This window comes from Tauraco erythrolophus, chromosome 5, assembly GCF_009769465.1.
Source record: "Tauraco erythrolophus isolate bTauEry1 chromosome 5, bTauEry1.pri, whole genome shotgun sequence".
In the NCBI taxonomy this organism is placed as follows: Eukaryota; Metazoa; Chordata; class Aves; order Musophagiformes; family Musophagidae; genus Tauraco; species Tauraco erythrolophus.
The window spans coordinates 78,853,449-78,868,019 of NC_141469.1; positions in this window are offsets into that span (position 1 = coordinate 78,853,449).

The following is a 14,571-nucleotide window of genomic DNA, read 5'->3' on the forward strand; positions in this document are numbered from 1 at the left end:
ACTTTGTATGAAAAATTTGCATGCTGGAAGGATGACTTAGTAGAAACAATGGTGTGTGGCACTCAGTGAGAGCAAACACCAAGCAGTCATAACTACTGGCTTTGCCTGATAGAGAACAATGAAAAAAAACCTAAACATCTGGATTTCTGAATATGATGGGGACAGGCAATTTTTGGAAAACCCTGCACAGAAAAAGTAGAACAAAATTTAAAAGAGATATATGATTCAGTGTTACTAAAAAACATGTTTGGGTATGGATTGTGCTTTCAGAGAACTCTTACCAGAGGAGAGCATGCAGAGGAAAGGCAGGGGCCACTTCTGCAGGTGGAGACAGCTGAGCGTGTTGCCAGCAGTTGTACCAGGGAGACAGTCTAGTAGCCTCGCAGATCTGCTGGCTGAACCTCTCGTGAGAGCACGCTCTGACTTGTTTCTGCTCCAGTGAGCCAGCTGAGCTCAGGGACCTGATGTGGCCTCTGCTGTCTTAGTTTGCACCAACTGGCAGAGCTGTGACGGGCACGCCAAAACGCCTGGGAAGCAGGGCTGCCCTTGGGCATAGGAATGGTGTTGAGCATCTGGGTGATGTAAGGCAGTAACAACTCCCACAATCACAGCATGATCCGAAGCCAACATCAGTCTGCAGTCTTGGTCATGTCATGTTACCTATAATTTCACACCTAAGAAACGGGATTCTGACTGTAGCAGATAGAGGTCATGTCACATGCAGTTTCCAGCCAGTAAGATATTCAGAGCCAGTGATAGTTTGATAATTTAAGGAGATGATAGAACACATGGTAGAACACACAGCCCTTCGCTTGTGCTCAGTGTTCACTGTAAAAAAGGCAGTAACAGCCAGCATTGAGTGATTTTAGTTCTTCCTATTCCGAAATTGCTGTGCCACTGGTGGTGTGACTTTGTGAATTCACAAGCTCAATGGTACGTATGCGTGTTTTAAAATGGGCCTTCTGAAGACGTGCTCTGCTCTAACACTGTGTCCAAGTATAAGTGGAGTCTGCAGCTAACAGTAGACAATGCTGCACGTAGTTTCCAGTTTATATATATGAACACGTGCTTCTGAAAGGGGCAGTAAGGGATGAAGTATAAAAAAAGCAGATGGAGAGGCATTAAAAGTGCACCAAGGTTGTATCCGTTCATTAAGTCATCTTGTTTAATTTGTTTTTAAAGAGGACAAGTTGTCGCAGGGCAACAGAAAGTAGAGCGGGATCATACTTAATTGAGCAGATGATTTCCACTCAGCTTGCAGTGAGCACTGTCCTTTCTAAAGGAGATGTGGAGAGGTCAGATAGCAGACTTGTTTCTGTGTCCTCTGCAGCAGATGGAAGAGATGGCAGGCTATGGAAGGACAGGCATACACTTTAACTCCGAGGAGGATTTAGTAGCAGATGCTCTTTTCCAGCATGCATCAGAAGCCCTTAAAAATAAGCAGAAAATTGGCTAAAATAGAGAGTCTCAAAGACTTGCACGTGGTTGATCACATCTTTAATACACAGCAGACTGACCTTCCTTCCGTTTCCATTTATGCGAACCACACGTATTTTTACTAATGTAAATTCCGAGACAGTCCAAACGTGCTCAGATCAAGTAGGTTGCACTTGATTATTCCTAATTATGTTGCTGGTGGCAACATTTTCTTGTGCCACATGCGTGCACACACTCACATACGCACTCTCTCTGTTACAATAGTGGACCCAGCTTGCTTGGATGGCTCCTTCTCTGTTTCCAGCTGCTTTCATACGTACCTCAGGTCCTTCTTCGTAATGAAACACCTGTGTGTCTTTCAGAAAGCTGGAGGTAGAGTCTGCAGTGTGTAAGCAGCCAGCTCTCTGCAGACTGCTAGCGTTTTTATTCACAAGACGCTAACCTGAAAACTAGTGTTTTAGAAACCTGCTGGTAGTTTTCTGGAAGGTGCTCAATAAAAATGGAATAGGAAAGGACCTCACCGTTTTGTGATTCTGTCACCTTATTGTTTCTCTGGTCGTAAGTAGCAACAAATATTACTTCTGCAAGATCAGGTTATACAAAGAGCTCGTTTTGCCTAAAACAGCATGCTTGAGACTAAACATCAACTTCAGCATTGCCAAAGATAGGAATGAAAATACATCTTTTAGATTCCCTAATCCATTTTTCTTTGTCAATCTAAGCCAAGGAGGGTGCCAAAATACACAGCAGATTTATATGCCTCTGAATTTATTAGCTGCAGTTGCAAAGAAGTTTTACAGTCTTAGAAAACATTTATTATCTGATAGGAGATAAACTATTGTCCCTCACTGAAATCAATAGAAATTTTGCCATTTCAGGCATAGTTTTGCTTTCGGTCTAATCAGTCTGATTCAACACATGGGGTGGGCAAACTATTCAAGAAATAACCGCACAGTGCCGATTACTAATACAATGACAAAGCCATTTCTGGAATAGCCCTGGCATTTGGAGCGAAAAATCAGAAGAAAATACATTGTTAGGAAGAAGTCACAGGTTAGCACAGACCTGTTTCTTGCTGCGTCCCAGGACTTCATCAATATCAGTAATTCATCTTTGCTTCTGTTTCTTTCAGGGCCCTCCCGGTCCAAAAGGCGAGAAGGTGAGTTGATGAACGGGTGACACTTGCCAGGTGAACGGAAAGCCCTCCCAGCATGACCTAAAGAGACCGTTTGTATTGACGCAGTGTAATGTCAGACTGTGTAAGAGAGCTGGGTAGCACACAGACGCTGTGTTAAACCTATCATCTCATCTTTCCACTTTGCAGGGAGATCAAGGTGATCAGGGCCCTCGGGTAAGCATCTTAAAAAAAATGTTACACTTCCCCTTCGCTGAGTAGGCAATTAGTCTTTAGCGCAAAACTAAATTAAATACACTGTCTGAGCTAATTACGCTTATTAGCTGCATTTACCCTGCATGTTGAAGTAAGTGTCTGCAGGACAGTAATCCTGAACATGACCAGATAGTGTCTGGGAAGATTTGAGTAACGATAGTAAGTAACGCATTAAAATATCCCATTTCTTTTATAGGTGGAAGCAGGTTTCATAGTGATTTTGCTCTGCTGTATAAAAGCTGGCTTTCCTAACCAAACCTTTCAGTTTCCCCAGCAATGTTTTCACGCCTTGCATGGGCTCCCACAATGCAGAGGGCCGGAGGGTTTCTAATAGATGTTCTTCTAGATTTCATGTAAAATGTGTCTAGTATTTAGTGAATTATAAACAAATATCATGTGTGCATGTATTAGCCCTTTTTCTTGACATGTATGTATTTAATATTTTTAATAATGACAATATTATCACCTCGTAAATACATTCAGACAGACAGAACATGGTTTAGTTGTGAAAATATAAACATTCTTTTAATTTTTAAATATCATGTTTATTTTAACAGAGAAATAGATGAATATGGGAGTGAAAACTCAGATAGATTGGCTGTGCCAGTTCATTCTTCTTTACATCTGTGCTTCATTAGAAAACATTTGGTTACATTACTCCGGTGATACAGTGACTCTCTTTGGTTACATATTTATAAATTTTTCTATAACAACATGTTTCATGGATTATTTTTTTTCTATCAATTCTGTTAAGTCTTTTGAATTCGCAATTGTGTTTATTTTATTCTACTATTTTATTTTATTTTATTTTATTTTATTTTATTTTATTTTATTTTATTTTATTTTATTTTATTTTATTACTTTTTGCAGTCAATAAGATTATCTGAAGTCACAATATGCTTTTATAGCTGAATTTGGTGTTGGTGCTACCAGTGTTGTATTACCTGTGGGATTTAGGTGTCCTGTTATGCTTGGTGATATGAGTGCACCTTATAAAGGCAGAGGGCTATTAGTGAACAACTTTAAATATTATTTCAGTTGAAACCCAAAAAGAGAATTGGAAAGCTATTTAAAGAAATACAAAGGAGTAGAGAAGAACAATGAGAGGAACATGTTTTATCCAGACTAACTTATACACAGACTGAAGGTTCCAAAGAACGTAAAAATTACTTTTCAAATTCTAAGCAAATGCAGTATGTCTCAGAAGCTGTGTTGGGCTGTACGTTTTGGCTGGTTCTGTGCTACAGAACCTCATGGGGAACATGAGGAGGGAGGCCAGAGGATGAGATTCAGAAAGCATTAAGTCAGAGGTCTGTGCATAAGTGCTTGGACTAAGTGACCTTACATACAGAAGATCCAGTTTTCGGTTCAGAACAGGAGAGCAAATTTGATGGAGGTATCAGAGAGGGATACTGTAACAGATAAATATGGAAGAGCAATGTTGTAAAGAGTATTACGTAGCTGAGGATAAGAATCTGGAATTAGGAATGTTGGAGGGGTTTCCAGGGAGAGATCCAGAGATCTGAGCACAGAAAAGCAAATTAAGTGGAATCAATACAAGGGAATGATGCTGCTGTTTTTTCTCATGGTGGCATAAAATGGGAGGACAGAGAACAGTTTTGGAGGGAAAGCAAAGGTACCAGAGCCTCCACTGGTCCAGAAATCTTGGCAAAATGTTGGAGAGAGATAAGAACTAGAAAGTGGTTAAGTGTGTGTGGCTTTCAGTCCCTGGGCTGGAAATGTTGGCAACACCCCATAAGAAGATGCAAGTTTGTTCAGTGCTACCATGTAGGTAGAACACCTGCAAGGACTGCAGTGGAATATCAGCTATAGAGACTGTTGTGTCCTGCTTTGCCAAAACACACTGCTTATACTGGAAGCCAGTAGAGTCCTCACTGTACCATACAAATTGTGGTTATGGCTACTTTGTGGTTTTGGTAAATCAAGTGCAGCTAAAAAGCAAGAAATATCCAACTTAAGGAATTCATCTTTAAGGATGTCACAAAGTTATATCTGCAACAGCAGCTGGCAGTTGAGAATGAATTCCATACCTGAATACAGAAAAGGAATCAAGTAAGGTCAGCAGTAGAGAGGAGGAGATGGTGAATAACGTGTAGGCTCGCTGAACCTTCACTGATTGTTTCATCAATGCATATTGTGGTAACATACCTCTTGTTTAAGTACATGGCTAAAACTTAATTTGCCCAGTGTTACTGATTTTCCCCTTATCTTTTTTGAAGCACATTTGAATGTGTTCTACAACAGCTTCTCCTTTTTTGCCTTGTGTATTTCACAAGTAATAGGTACTGCAAAGCCTCCGACCATTTTATGTTTCATGGTACAGCAGTTATCTCTTCTGGTGATTCACTTCAGGGTGAATCTGCTCAACTTGCTGTGCCAGGGGATTTATGATATAATTAGTGGAAATTATATATGTAAGCCAGTCATGCACCAAATGAAACTAAACCCCTTTGGTTTAGTTGGTTACCTGTGCACATAGTTTTTCATCACTGCCTATGTAAAATAAATGGTTTTGGAGATATTACCATACTGTATCATCTTAGAGAAATATCATATCTGAAAGTGACTGTGGGATGACATCAACATTTGGATTTGGCAAGTTTGCAGACAGACTGGATATAATATCTAGAAGTGATGGATATTTTGAAGCTAATTCATCTTTTACAGATAAGGAGCCTGAAGTTTCTTTGGTTTTATATTTGTACGTATCGGTTTGAAACTAGCATTTAGCTTAGCAAAGATTTTTATTTTTCCAAGTTGTTTTTATGACTGAAATTTCAAAATGACCCTTATTCCTTATAAAAGCTACTCTCTTTCCTCCAGGCATTTTCATTAGTAAAAGAAACCAAAATAAAACATAAAGACTGTCCAGGTCAAGATGAGACCTTAAACTTTTAAAATCCTGCTGAAATGAAAAGAAAAATATTTGTGAAACAGGAAATTGTTGCTTTCTTTCCCCACCCAAGTTTTCACCTTGAGCCTGGAGATTTTTGAGAGATCCTTCCTTCTGAAATAATTTCAAAACTGTGACAACAATTATTAGTTATCTCAAAACTTCTTGTTCACGGTCCCTGGCCTTGTTGAGTATGTATTGAACTACTTTGAAGTTCAGATTTTCTTGAAAACATCTTCAATAAATGAATACATGAATAGGAATTTGACCCTGCAGTTACCATCCAGCAGTTAGGCACTTGTATTTTTAAAATAATAGGTCTTTTTTTTTTTTTTTTTTTTGGTCTTTTTATAAAGAATGTGAGGGGTTTTCCTAAGTATTCAGAAGTAATCTGTTGATCAGTTTCCTTCATCATACAGAGATGGCATAAGGGGTCTAGTTCATAATGCCATGTGGCTTAACCTACTTATGCCCATACTGCCTGTAGAAAATGTGAGCCAAAACAACATTCCAGTAGTGTGAATGATGTCTAAATTCATGCCCCGAGTGTAAGTTTGAGCAGCAGGTTAATAAAGCTTTTGGTCACATGAGACCACAGATAAGGTAATGGTGGATGCGTTCAAAAGTCCCAGTCTTATTTGAAGAAATGCTTTTTTGATCTCTGTCTTTATTTTTGAATCAGATCTCTACTCGTTACTCTAAAGTTCTGGTAGACTAAGCATTTAGGTCAAATGCAGAACTAGCTTTGCTCAATACCAGTTTAAGGAACAGTAATGTTGGTAAATCTTTTGGATGCTTTTCTTTTTGCAGGGGACATGGCTTCATAACATGTCCATGGAGATTTGCATTACTGTGCTGAGCCGTGACAAAATTAAAAATGATGGGTTTTAGCCTGTGGGCTATTAGAATAAATGCTTATGTTGGTCCACTGCTCGGTTCCAGTTGCTCAGCTCTACCCCATTTAAAAAAAAAAAAACCTTTGAAGAATTCGTAATGGTAGGATTGCAAAGGATATATTGTCCAGGTAGAGATTGTACCCTGATTAATGGAAATAGACCTGCCGAGGTGAATGTCTGAGAATGGAACAGCCAGTACTGCATGTCTTAATCAGTCTTATTATTCTTCTGTAAATAACATAATAAATATCTTCTGTCCTTTAGTTCAGATACATGAGAGATTCCTTGTTTATCAGGTCTAGAAATCATCAGCTAGCAGCTACCTTTAAATTAGTTTTGGTTTAGGTACAGTAAGAAATCACCCAGAAGCCATACTTAAGTATTTCCCTGAAATTATTTTTCTTCTTTTGGTACGTTTAAGTAAATTTTCCTAGCAGCTGGATCTGTACAGAACTGATAAGATCTCTAAAATGTCTTCAGCAGAAGAGATTAAGTTCTAGAAAAGAAAGGTACTCAGAAGTTTATTTTATTGTGCTAACCTTTATTGACTTGAAGATTAAAAAGATTCCTTGTGTACTGTTAAAACAGTTGGGTTTGGGTAGTGATATAATGTTCTTTTCTATTTAAGCCTTTCCTCTTCCCTGTTTACTTTTAGCACATTTGCTACTTATTTGCTGCCCACTAGAGAGAAATCATTGTTTTATAATAGAAATTTTGCAGGTTCTACACTTCTATACTGGCAAACTATTTAAAAATTATCTAATATTGCCAGAAATGGTCCTGGAAGGAGACTATTTACTGAAATAACTAAATACAGATATGTGTGTGTATATATATGTTTTTAACTGAAGTATTGCTTCACTCATTACATTTAAATGCAACTTTTATAAACTGTCCCGTATTAAAGGGAAATTAAAGATATCCAAGCAATACATTTTGACAGTATTTTTTAGAAAGAATTTTTTTTAAAAATCTGGTTTTATTGTATATTATTATTATGAGTTAATATGTTTCTAAGGAATGTGTAATAAAAATTTTTACTTTTTCCTACTCCTACTGACAATAAACGGAAAACCTATATTCATGTCATTAGAATCAGTATCTCATTCATAAATCAGAAAATACTGGTTACTGAGTGATGATTAAACCATGATCATTAACTTTTCATCCTCTTTTAAAGCCGTCTTATTTTATATTATGTTTCATTCAAAGGTTGGCACTCTTTTTTTGAGAAAGGAACAGATTTACTTCACAAAATAGATATTCATATATAAATTAATCTGAGTTCTTGCCTTCACCAAAACCAAGACTCCATTTTTTGGAGGCATTGCTAACTGTAGTAAATTTAGGTAAATCAGTGAAGTAATAGGAAGATTTGTTCCTAAACAGTGCATGCTGTGAATTTTTATCCTCATTCAACGTCTTGTCAAAGCAAAATATATAGTATTAAAGTCAGAGTATTATGTTAATTAAGTATAATTTTACATAATTTTAACATATTCCGTGAATTTCTTCCAGGACTGTCCTCGATGATATTTGATTATATCCTACTAATGTTTCCTCTAATTTCTTCTATAAATACTGCTTGTGAATTTTATCTGCCTTAATAGAAGGACTGTGTAGCTTTCATTAGCATAAATTAACATGATCCACAGCTTTTTCTCTTCTGATTAAATACTCGTTGGTTTCGTTTATATAAATATGCTGTCAAAAGCTGCGGCAGAGGTGGTGATATAGTGATGGCATTCCCTTAAGTGATATTCTTATGTGTGTATAAAAGCATATTTTCTGGTTTACTATGTGTTACTTCAAACATATAGTACAGGCACAGTACTGCTTTAAATTCACGCTTTACCAATATGACTACCCATGTAGTTGTTTCTTCTGTTATTAGTTGTCCCGTGTAAAGCAAATTATAGAATCTAACCACTGTTTCAAACTGTACTTAGTAGTGTGCCACAATAAGAAGGCTAAAAAACCTTTCTTGATTCCTCCTGTTAATGTCACTTTCACCAAAGCAGCATCATTGAGAAAACTGCTGGGCATCTGGTTTAATGCTAATTTATCTGTGAGCGGTTAATTTAACTTCTGAAACTTCTGCCGAAAGGCAAGAGGGTTATTTCATAGAATCGTAGAATCGTTTGGATTGGAAAACACCTTTTAGTTCATCAAGTGCAACCATTAACCTAGCACTGCCAAGTCCATCACTAAACCATGTCCCTAAGTGCCACATCTACATGTCTTTTACCTACTCCATTCCTGGGACTAATTATCTGTTCTGCTTCACTAGTAGTAGGCTGTTGTGGCTCCCCTGTTTTCCGTTAAGCTGAAACTAGGGCAACAAATTGGAGCAAGGTAGCTTGGAGCTCTGTAACTAGAAGAGGTTAGGAAAGAACTCGGATTGTGCTGGCTGCCAACTTTGAAGTACTGAGACAGTCAGACTCGAGATGTGCCTCCTTTCAGAGTTCACTGGAGTGTCTTTTTGGCTTTGGATGACTCTCCAGGGCCAAGCTATGCCTTTGATGTTCGGCTCCTGAGGTTCCCCTGGGGAATGCAGAACAGCTGTGACACTCGAGAGAGAGTGCCACATACCTGCTCCCAAGACGAGGATGTTGTCATTCCTGTCTTAAGAGCTAGGCAGTGCATGTCTTCACTCACCACCAGTTGGTTTATGTCTTGCCCCTTTTTAGTAATGCCAGAGGAATGGTGAGGAAGGAAGTCTCTGTACATCCTGTTCCTTTTTCCCCAGCCCCATTCTGTGGCTGAGAAAATATCATGCAGTCATTTCATCTCAAACTGCAGCTGTCCCAAAAAAGCGCTGCAATACTGAACACTTGAGTTAAACCAATTTGATCGAAAACAACTCTTTAAAAATGTCATCCAATCCTAATAAATATCATAGAAGTGGCTTGAACCACTTAGCTGCTTTGCATAACTGCAGCGATTATAAAACTTGAAGAGAAACATAAGCCAGGACAAAAGATTTTTGCAGTCAGAACCAACTTGGTTTTGGGGAGGACCAACCCATCTTGAAGTGAACTGGATGCCTACCACCAGTTTCAGTGAAAGTAGTAGGTTTGCCTTTAGGAAGGATATTTTGTGTAGGTCAGATGATGAACTTGCAATTGAGTTGCATGGAAAACATATTTGCCTAAGAATTCATCTAATATTATGACCAAAATAGAGAAGTGCTGGCTTTTTCCAGTTTTGTTCATTTTGAGTGCAGTGTCAGGTAGAGTTCACTGTGAAAATAGAGGTCATTATAGAGAATAACATTTTTATAATGATCTGCTTATGCTAGTTCTTAAACATTGCTTTTTTATTATTTTAATACGAAGTCTGAATCGTTACATAATGTATTCAAATTAAAACTCTTTGCCGACTAATTGCCTAACTGAAAAGAAATTCCTGGATCCTTGTCTTGTTGTGGTGCACTGTTTTAGTTAGCAGATTTGCTGATGGAGAAAGCAGCAGTTATGATAAAAGGGATTATATAAAAGAGCTCCTGCTGAGAGTCCCTGGCACCGTACGGGGTGATACCAAACACTGTATTCCCTAGGGCAGGTACAATAATTAGCTGCAGGACTGGCACTTGGTCTGAGGGATTAATTAGAACTGGAGGTGGTGTTGGGGGAAGGTAAAGCAGCCATAAAGAGTGTCAGGATCACTCTGGCCTGAAGCTTGTGTGATTTGATGTGAAATAGCAGCAGCTGGCTGTAACCTTAGGAAGTGCAAGTGAACAGCAGGTGGTAATTCCTGTCTCATTTACCATGTCTTCACAGGAACATGTAAGCTTGTGCAGCTTGGGTTTATTGGCAGGTCAGAAGGAAAATCCTAAGGAGGACTGTGACATTTACTATACTAAGCAAACGCAACAGTCAAAATGGAGCGTACGCAGCATAGCGTAAAACCAGTAATGCTGTTGCTTAATGTTATTATACTTGCCACATGACAAGGTTGTTGCGACCTGATAATATTGGCCTCATGTAGATCAACGTGCAAAGCTGAACGTACTGTGAAAAATCTAGGACTCCTAGTGGGAATTAGATCTTTGAAGGCTGTGATGGGTGTAATAGGAGAACTGTTTCATCTAAGTAAAAAATCAGACAGAGGAAATGATACGACGTTCTGGCATCCTTTGTTTTTCTCTGTAACCATTATATGGGGACAAGTAGGCTTTATCTACCTTTTCAGGTAAGTAGAGCAGGACACTGCATTATGTGATCACGTGCCTGTTGCCCTCCACCAAGCGCCATGTTTTGCTTGGCATTTGGGCAAAAATTGCAGTGAGGCATGCGACAAATGTGCTAATTTAGAAATTGTAACCATCTAGCATTTCAGGGTGAGCTTGAGTTGCTGTCAGCAGAGGAATTTAGTGGGCCAGTGGTCGTTGCTGATCACTGTAGTGTTTTGTATTCTGTGAGGGCCTCCCAGGGTGTAGAACAAGAGCCCTTCCTATGTGCAGTTCAAGAACCAAACCAAATAAAGAGAAAATCGAGTAACTTTGAATACATCGTTAAGAACAGCTTTAGATAGAGAATAAATAAAACAGATCTAGGGGATATTTGTAGCTATATTTATAGCAGAGTGACAGGAAAGGAAGAGAACTCATTTTGTGGGAAGGATAGCTCTTTTTATGCCTTTTTAGAAGCTCATTGTGTGCCAACATTATCTTTCATGGATGCCAGAAGATGCAATGCCTTCTAAAGCTTCCCACACATGCGAAAACTATGCACCCGTTATAGTTTCTTTGCCGGGTTCCATTTAATATTCCCGTGTTTCTGACTCTCTCCAAATATGCGTGTTACATATAGGGAGATGATCCAGGTCTGAGCTGGCATTGCATGTCTCTGACCATTAGGTCTGAGATTATGCCTGATTTGGGCAAAGGAAAGAAAGATTTGTCCTGCTTGGGAACAAGCTGAAAGAGGTAACTAAGCTGCTGATGGAAGAATGGGGTTGTTCCCTTTTCTTATGTGTTGTTTATATAGGCAGAAAACTGCAGTACTGGTAGCTTCTCTTGAACCTGGCTATGTGGTGTTGGGAAGCATTGAGAATGCTGGGGCTGGACTGTGAAGTGCTCTATCTAAATGTTTTCGTGTGGAGAGACACAAAACTTTCAAAATTCTTTCATTTCTTCTCAAGAAAAAAGGTCTTTCATGGCAAACAAGTATATTTTCCAATTAAACTTTTAATTAATTCTCAGCTCTCCTTCATGTACAAGATTACATAATTCAAACCTAATATGAGTTTTGAGTTTCCATTTTTTAAAATGTCAAGTTGCAAATATGCTATGTTTAGAGGTAACTGGAAATTACTGTGCTGTAATCCTAAAGGCTGATGAGTAAAAATGAAGTTGTTAAAGGATTTTTGTTTATGCCTTTTTTTAATAAATGAGATTTAACTTTCATTGCTTGCTGCTCAGATTTTAGTTCTTTTGTAGGTTTCTTGTTTGTACTCATTTCCATTACACGGGTATTGTAATTTTATCTAGAAGAGGAATGGACCATGTGCACAGCAGGGCTAATGAGTCACAGATGTAAAGATTCTGGCACGTTACCATCTAATAACTTCTTTAACTTATATTCCATAATAAGATAAATGCAAATTTGATACATCTGTTTTCTAAATGATGTATCATTCCAATCTTAGCAGTGTCTCAGGACTGAGTTTCTTTAAATGTTTGTAGTTTTAGCCTTTTTTGGTTTTGTTTTCTTTTTATTTGTTTCTAAAGAGCAGATTTCAGGTCACCAAGCAAGGCAGTTAGCCACACCAAAGTTCATCAGAACGAAGTGGGAAGGCTGGTAAAACTGTCACTGGCTTTATGGGATCCGCTTACAGGGTCTCAGCTTCCTCACCTCATGGGTGTATATCAGGAATAAAGCTGTTGAAACCAACTCAGAGGTTCTAGCAAAGGACACGTATGCATCAGAAAGTTACTCTGACTTTTTTGGGGGAAGACCAGTGTGGTCTTCGTGATCCAGAGGATCTTCGACGTGATTGCATGCGGAGATGAACAGAGCAAATATTTGCCGTGTTAGAAGAATTTGCTGTAGCTGAGAGACCCAGCAGGCTGCCACTGTCTGTTGGTGCTTCCCACCAGGCCAGCTGGGCTGCAAAGGGCTCGTGCACGGTGGCAGCGTGGGTTGTCCCAGCAGAGCCTTCATGCAGGGCTTCTTGGAAGCCACCTTGTCTGGCAGCCAAAGCCACGTGCAGCCTTCCCTTTTGGAGGTGCCAAGCTGCAACCCTGCAGCCGTACGCTCCATACGCACAGAGAGGCTGTGCCACCAGCTGCACCTCGTAGAGGTGGCATATGTGTGTACAGCACTGTAGCAACCTTAGAGCTACCAGACTATGTTTTATTCTGTGTTCCTCAGCCTGACATCTCTCGGCCATTGAACAAGCCTCTGCTTCTGACAGTATGGTATGCTAAAGGCAAGGAGAGGGCTTTAGGATTCCTTTCTTTAGGAGTTCACTGCTCAACTGTATAAGGTTTCAGCTTTATCAGAAGGTCTAATTCGCACCCTACAAGGCAGCACAAGAAAGGTGTTGAACTGAGAGCAAAAACTCACTCCTTATATTGTCACAGCAGGCCACAATTGCCACACTCTTCTTTTGGTACCAGTACAGTGTAAGTTCTGCACATGTTGATAGATTAGGATATGAGAAACCATAGACAGCATACAGCGCTTGAGGGGAAAAGTTTTACCTGGGATATAAAAACTCTGCTATGTATGTCTTGAAAATGTTGACCTTGGCCATTCCGGACTACCCAAGATCTAGCAGTAGATTGTTGTTCAGTGTTTATAATTGTGTATGTACTACCAGTTTATGTGCTGAATGTCATATGCTAAACAGAACATGAGGAGCAGGATGTTAATTATATAAAGTGTTTCAAAATCCGTCGTTACTGCTGTCAAATTCTGCAGTGATCTAGAGTCAAAGCTTCCTACGCAGCTTTCTTGAAGCGCTGTAGCAAATTTTAATTGAAAATAGCTCGGATGTCCACTGGCTGATAGTCTAACAACTGTCAAATGGCCGTAATGATTCACTGTAATTTTAAGGAAAGTCACCTCTGTAGGACTGCTCCTTCTAAATTCTTTTGATATTCTTGTTGTGAAGTGGCGACCTGCGTCTGCAGTGTAGCGCAAACCGAATTCTGTTTCCCATATGACAGAGATGCTGTTTCCTGTCAGTAGGCAGTGTGGGATATACTAAACATAGTGTTCGTTTTGTTTGTCTGTTAGTAAATGGTCTCTGTGACGTTTGTGTTGTGCTGTTTTGGTACCATGTTATGCTGTGTCCCTAGGGTCTGCCAGGCTTCCCCACAGTCGCTGCTCTGCACAGTAATCAGATCCTCACCGTCAAGGTTTGTGGCTGACACGTACCTGTTCAGTCAGGTCTCTCTGTATCAGCATAAAAGTGCACATGAAAAATTGTTTTTACTGTGGGATACTAATGAATACTTATAGTGGTCCTAAGTCAACCCTCGCTGCCTTTGCATCTGTGTAAGTACTCCTGATGGCAAAGCATGGGATCAAATCTATCCGTGTACGATGTTACTCCCAGCAGCACCCACATTCCATGTGATCTTGGTCAGTATTTTATTTTCAGATGAGATTTGTCTGTAGCTCTGCTTCCCTGGGGCATACGAGAGTGTGGAAAATGTCAGTGAACTCTATACTGGTTACATATAGAGTCAGCTATTTGTGTTAGATATCAGAGTTTTAATCTGTACATACAGATTTTTTCAAAGCACGTTTGCAAATGAAGCAGGAAGGATTGAAGCAATCTGGTCAAGCTGGAACGCCAGTCCTTATTAAAATGACACCATTCTTCATGGCACGATATGCTGGTTAGGAAATCTGACTGAAAGTTGAACTGGTGCTTTGTCTCTAGAAGCTTTGCTGAAAGAACGGTGTATAAAAATACTG